Below are 7723 nucleotides of genomic sequence, written 5' to 3'. Positions count from 1 at the left end.
GGGGTCTAGCCTAGCTATTTTATGTATTTGTTTCATAGCAAAAATAAATCTTTGAAATTTATCGATGTATGAGTAAGTTAATGGAATTTTGGAGCTGTAGTTACCAGGGTTTACCATGATGATTTTTTTTAAAGATTTGAAAAAAGATCTTTATTAGATTGAAATATTAGTTTTTGTGAAATTTAGAGAAACAACAAAACTGTTTAAAATTATTATTATGCTACCCATATTCTTTGAATTCAATGTCTTCACATAATGTTCATAGCTTCAAAACTAAACATAGCTTATCGACCATACATTCTTGTGAATACTGGTCAATGGGTGATAGTCCATGAGAAATTACAGGCATCACAAAATAAATGATTGCAAATTTTAACGTGTTGTATTATTATTCTGTTTTGGTGTGGTGGTTTACTTTGTCCTTTGTCTACGTTTCAACACCATGTTATATACAGTAAGGTATAGAAATAATATGGGCGTTACATAAGCTCGCACATGTGTGTAAATGATGACGTCACTCAAATCATGTACACACATGTGTATACCAAATCGTTCGTGTGTGGAATATCCCCACGCCAGCCAGGCAACACGTAGATATATTATGCAGAGTGGCCAAAAACAGTCAAACGCGTTTTCAGAACGTTTTGTTGATTTACCACAAAACATTATGTGTTTAGCAAACTAATTAATGAATTAAACATGCTGCATCTGATTCGAATTCCTATGTATATACAAAATTGTTGGTATTTGTGCGAGTACTTGTAGATGCTGATCACAATTAAGTTTTGACTAAAAAACTGTAAACAGAGATGCAATACTAGGTCTCTGCTGTTACAAAGATGGCTTGTGTAGGTGTAGTTGTAAGTTATTCACAGTTGGTCACGTGAATGTCGAATACCCAGTTAGCTATCTTAACTTTGATTGGCTGAACCGTCTCGTAGCTACTGGCCATGGTCAACACGAATGTTTAAGTGGTATGAAAGCTATAATAACATGTTAAATGTCGATTATGCAAGCATACAACATATATGAGGTATCTGTTGGAAATGACTAGTTGATTACAATAAACACTAATGATAATCAGTTTGACAAAATTACTTCCTGCTTGATTTACATGACTTTACTTGTGGCTATCGACCTTCAAAAATGAAGCTAAACTAAGATACTCTTGGTAAAATTAATCTTAAAAGAAAAATCGCATGAACAACCATCATAGTCACAGAAAGGTTTATTGCCTGGCCTCAGTTCCTTTCTGTATAGCAGTCTTTTCTACTCTGATATAGTGCACCACTGCTTTATCTGACAATGTCCGCCATGTTTATTTTCCCGTATGTTCTGCCGGGATGATATGTGACTGACGTACGAAAGCAAGACCGGATCGTCTTCTGCTGTTGATGTTTGTGTACCGGTTCCATGTGGTCATTGTTTTATTACAGCAGACCAGACGATTTTTCTCTGTACCAGAAATTATGTCTTCCTAGATTCATGCTTGTCAAATATGTCTGTCTCATTTATGATAGGGTTTACATTATGCCCCGTGGATTCGGAATATATGATGCATCATCATTATCCTATTAAAAGCAAGAACGCATTTTTTTCTGCCAAAAAATACGCAATATGAAAGCCTATGGACGGAAGAAATGTGAGTTACGACAGCCCAAATATGGCACATACTGAATCTAATTTATGAAACACAATTGTATAATGTTGAAATATAACTTGGACTAAATACACATATTTTCAATTAACAAATGTTTTTCCATTAAATATATTGGTATCGATTTAACAACACCATGTTGCCGCGAAATTTAGAACGAAGACGCATGCCAACTTGTTGGCCTAGCACGCTACACTTTACCAATATGTATTTTGAGACGACCCCCGACGACTATGTATTGATTGAAATTGTGAAGAAGAGGGGCCGCCAAAAGGTTACCTGCAGCTCGATCGGTTTTGGATGCCGAACAAAACATTGTGTTCGGGTTTTAACTTATTGCTTCATATAAAAAGAGATATTGTCGGAATATGACGTAAGCTTACTTATACGATATATTCAAGTGAAAATGAATACTTATGAATTATAGGATCTTATTTCCAAGCACGAGATCACGACGTCTGTTCGTGGGACTTGCGACCTTGACCCACGAATGAAGCGCATTGTTATCCTATGTACAATGTATGTCATAATGAAATCACGACGTCGTTTCTATGCTACATAATTGAACTGAGGCCTCATTTGGGATGATTAATGGAAACAAAGACATTTGAATGATTTGAAATAACTTTTTTTTTAATATGTAGTCTATTGGGCTGTGCTACACATAATTATCACCGCGGTTAAAAAGGATCTCGAGGCTTTTCACAAACTCTCTTGCATAATGTTAACTTTCAAAATTATGCAATTGACTAGCAAAACTTATTTTTGCACAAATAAAACTCGCACACCATAGGAATTTTTTTTCAACTTTCATATGAAAATCTAGCCCGAGTTTCCTCTGGCCCTAACACCAGACTTAGACATTTTGATATATAGTTTGGTTTAGTATTGATTTGTTTAACGTCCCATCAACAGCTATGGTCATGTCTGGTGTAGACATCTATATGTCAAAATGTCTAAGTCTGGTGTTAGGGCCAGAGGAAACTTGGGCTAATGTAAATCGACCATTTCAATTCTAAGACCACTTACAATTAGCTCTGTAATTAATTTTGTAAACAAATATCTGGAAGCAGATGCATCACGTATAAACCCTTTAAATACGCCACTACAGGAAGGGAATAAACAAGGGGCTAATCTTCAATTAAATTAAACTGAGGTTTAAATACATATGGGCTCACGAATAATGCCTACAGAATAAAAAATAATACGCAAAGTAACTCGTATACCCATGTGTTCATTACGTTGTGAAGTTCTATGTACAATTTAAAACGGAATCTTGTGTACTAGGCCTATGTACACACGATTGTCCGTGTCTGGATGATGATGTAAGAGCATGTCTGTGCCGGCAATGTTTGGCATAAATTGATCTTACTGATGCTTTATCATCAGGTAAATGCGTTTGGTAACAATACTCGGGAAAACTGACCGATGAAAGCGTGTTTGATAATACTATTATTAATGTCCGTGAATTTAGATACTGTTATTTACAAGGAAATTCAGGCTTCAAATGGCCCCGACGGTCAAAATCTACAGCGCGACAAACATCGAACAACATTCAACTGATTGCTGGGCTTTCCTGTATAACAATTATTTGCGTAAGATGCAGAAGAGGGTTGTAAATGTAACTTCAAAATAACCATTTTTGCTCTATGACCAATAATGATGATGGCAGTGCGGATTTTTCCTTTTCTAGAGAAAAAAAAACACTTTAAAGAGTAAAATCATCAGAAATTAGTGATAAACTTAAAATGAAGACGTTCGTTAAAGCCTGGTCATGTTTCAATGGTAGTCGTAGGCTAATGGTATGGCGTCGACAACGGTGAGTTAATACGTCATCACATGCTCAGAAATACTACCCAGTCAGTCCGAAAGCCGTTTGTAATCCTTTTTACCCTGTCTCTTTGTTTTGGTGTCTCGTCAACCACGCACATGGACAATGACCCAAGTAATTCCATTCATACACATTTCCCCTCTTATTTTAGAACATTACCTTTCAGATTCTGTTCTAACCGAGAGCCTCAAAATTGCAACTAAAAGTACACGGATGTAATTTGCAAATATACATAATACCATCATCAGAGTGATACCTAAATGTTGACATGCTATGGACGTTTCTGATACAAAGTACCGGTATTTCACTCAGTTATCAAGTTCTTTAACGTTATTAACCCATTTGAGTATCGATAGTAAAACATCATCATAACATCTCTCCCATTGCTCTTTATGATACATCTTCACTTCAGAATTCATCTTCTATATTACCGTCAATACATCTATTAAATATTCTATTTCTCCTACCAATATCTTTACAATGTTTGTGCAGATTATCCCCTGCGTTTATATTTTACTTCAATTTGTTTGTAAACAGAACTTATCAACTAGGTGATGATAGAAAAGCCCTTCAGGTGAGCTTGAAGTTCGACCTATCATATCTTGTATATATATATATATATATATATATGTAGCCGAATCGTTTTTTATCTGTTATGTCACTATTTACTTGTATATCGCTCTCGAAACATATTTAAGTTACAAAACGGACATTCATGCTTAACAGTTCCTATCCTTAAATCATTTCCGCTCAAACACTCGTCATAGCATGTGCTTAGATACAAATCTCTGTGCACGTTAGTTTTAACAAGTACCGAGACTATTCCTAGTAGTGGCTTCCACAGGAAATCTTCTTCCAAATTCGTTATTAACTAAATAGGGGCTTGAAGTGTTTCATTCTCCATCCTAAAATCTGTTTACAAAATGTTTAATGTATTTTCTCTATGTAGTAAGCCTTGTGTAATCCCCATATTTCTGATGTACTTTGAAATCACAAATATTCGTTGTTTTTTAATTGCGTTGATTTCGTGGATAATCTTCATCCACAAATTCATAGGACCAAGAAGTAATTCTAAGTTTGATAAATATAGCCATTCTCTGACGGGTACCCGTAATCCAAAAAATCATAAACTGACGATTTGGCATTTTGTGAGGAAACCACGAAATTTGAGCCCCACGAAAATATCTGATTTCACAGTATAATATAGAACACTACTAGACAAAACATAGAGTTTCTAAATTTAGAGAGTAATTTACTTTTAAAAAAGACAAGTGAAAACAAGGTCTTTCTACCCTGTTTTAATAAATGCTTCTTGGCTTAACAAACCTCCCTTGTCATTCATTAGCATACCAAAATAGTTAAAATCGTTAGCAATCAATAATTATTTATCACATACCATAAGTTGCTGTTTCGCGTATTTCCTTTTTTTCCAAATGATTATACATTTGTTTTAAAATAATCCACTTTTTAATGTAAATACTAGGGCTGCCTCACATTGTTTGCTATATTTCTTGAGTTTCGGCAATTAAAACCACGTCATCAACATAAATTAAAAGAGAGATATAGATAATTTCATTTTCAATGCTGTGTCGAATATCCTTTATAAAATCAATTTCATAGTAATTTATCTATAAATAAAACATTACAGGCGACATTATTTCCCTGATCAGAGTCCAGGCATTTTAGAAAAGCATTTGTTATAACTGTCAACAGACTTTGCATTTTTATATATAATATAATTTATCAACTTTCCATTTACATTTGTAGCTTAGATCTGTAAACAAGACAATAAGGCTTTACAGAAGTCAATAAAGAAACAATATAGCATTTTCTTCTTTCTCAGTCATGTCTTATTTCTCAGTCATTGCTTGACTCTCAGTCATTCCTTGATTTTTCCTTGTTTTTCAGTCATTGCTTGACTCTCAGTCATTCCTTGTTTCTTCCTTGTTTTTCAGTCATTGCTTGACTCTCAGTCATTGCTTGTTTCTCAGTCATTGCTTCGTTCCTTGTTTCTCGGTCTTATTTATTATAAACTGTAATGTAAAACATTTCGAGTTGACCGTGGATATTTCATTTCTAATACCTAACTGTGAATCTGTTTGAATATATTTCGTTTTTCCCTTTCCAATATTCTATTATACAAAGCATTGTCTTTCAAAATCAACTAACACAAGCAATGCCACGAAAACTGTTGACATCATTAAGAAATACATTTTTTAATATTGACACTATGCAAAATCGATACCATGACTTTGAAAAATCCAGAACTAAAATTAGAATCAAACAATCGCTCCAGACATGGCAGCAAAACACCTATTTGCCTTTGATAAAATGAAGTTAATATAAGATCTTCGCTTTCACATGTTATCTCTGCTGATAATTGCACCAAGGTCTTATACAGCTTCCTGATCACATTCACATCACTGCCATTTATGAAGTTCTTAAAATGAAATGCCTTCTCAATCCCATACACAGATTGTTTTCTTCAAATAACCTATACAATGTTTTAGGCTTATTAAACGACCCAGCTTGTCACCATCTAGTTATCACGGTTCAGTGGTAACTCAGTGAAGTGTTATACCTAGTTTAGCATTAGACTTGATAAACACATAGACACATAAAGCTCTATTATATTGCACAAATAATGTTTTACGTTCTTCAGTAGGTCATGGCTTATCAACGACTGTTGTTTCTAGTTCTAATCTGTGTACTACTGGTAGTTGCATGCATTGCTATCTTTCTAACAATAAATAAAGAAGAGTACTGACTTCCAACATTACATGTACGTGTTTGGCATTTTTAACACATTTGTTGACTACTGAATGACATGTTCAATATACTTCCGTAACTTATCCTAAATCAAATTGGCTTTTCCTTAACAATTTACCATCTGATTGTATTACATTTCGATGACGATCTAACATGATCTATATTTGAATATTTATGGATATTAGTTGCCTGTTTAGAAAATGAATAATGACAGACCTATTGGAACAATGGTCTGAAGAAGTATTAAAATGCCAGGAAGTAAACATAGATAAATGACATGTTTGATACTTCACTGTCAACAAACGATCAATAAGACTTTTACCATTACCAAAGGTATCACATGCATGGCGCCCATTAACTATACGACCAAATGATTTCACAATTCTGGCAGTCTACGACCAAGCGTTGTAGTGTAAGAGAATCTATCGAGGTAGACGTCGTTGTTACTGCAATTAACCCTATCACCAGTTCTGGCATTCATATCAACTGCGATGTACACATTTCATACTAACCTGTATCTGACAATGGAATCCTCTAGATAATAAAAAATGGGCAAACATATTTCAATCGGAAAACATTGTTTTCTAGTGGGAAACTACAAAAACCAAGCACTACATCGTTGTTGGTTGTTTTTTTTATGAAATTACCAACTTTCATCCATATTATACAGTCATCGATATAATTATATTCATTTATGCTAACTCTTTTCTAATTCAACACTATTTACACTGAACTGAAGTAAAGTCGGTATCTTAAAGTTTGTCTAACAATCCTCCAGTCACATTCATTGATGCAACGGATGAGTAATTGGGTTTGATTGCAATGATCCATTTGGTGGCACCTTGTTCCTCACGTCGTCTTCGCGCGGCACATGACGTTGACGTCAGGAACAACTGAAGGGAGAGACCGAAGCTGAATAGGCGCAAGCGATCGGTACTATGTGATTGGCACATTTGCCTGATTGTTGTCGTGCGCGTGATTTGACGATGTACAGTCTTGGTGAGACTGGCTAGTTGTCTGCTGGGCACTGTCTACAAAGAACCGACCTTGAATAAGTTTCACCTCCCTTCCGTCATGCTCCTAATGACGAAGTAGGTTCTAATTCCGTCTGTAAGACTCGAATTCTTCCGGGTACTTTGCTCGTTAATACTAATTGCCATGCCGTGCCATTTAATATTCACGTGTAGACGTTCCTTTTTACCATACATATATTAATATCCCTTTTGGCGCCAGTATTTTGCGACTATAGGCATTGTCAAATGCCATGCTCAATCCTAAGCGTATGGTACAAAAAGTCGTGACCAAATGTCCTCATTTAGGTTTTCGCCGCCGACATCTGTGAATACAGCTGATGTATTTCTTACTGTGGTCTTGACATAGTTTTACTTTCGCTTTCCCACTTCAATAACATTCAGCTTTCGAAACACAAGTGCAACGGAATTTCAAGTACTTTCGATTTCTTTTCG

Source organism: Mizuhopecten yessoensis, unplaced genomic scaffold (genome assembly GCF_002113885.1).
Source record: "Mizuhopecten yessoensis strain PY_sf001 unplaced genomic scaffold, ASM211388v2 scaffold7939, whole genome shotgun sequence".
In the NCBI taxonomy this organism is placed as follows: domain Eukaryota; kingdom Metazoa; phylum Mollusca; class Bivalvia; order Pectinida; family Pectinidae; genus Mizuhopecten; species Mizuhopecten yessoensis.
Note: the sequence above shows the minus strand (reverse complement) of the source record.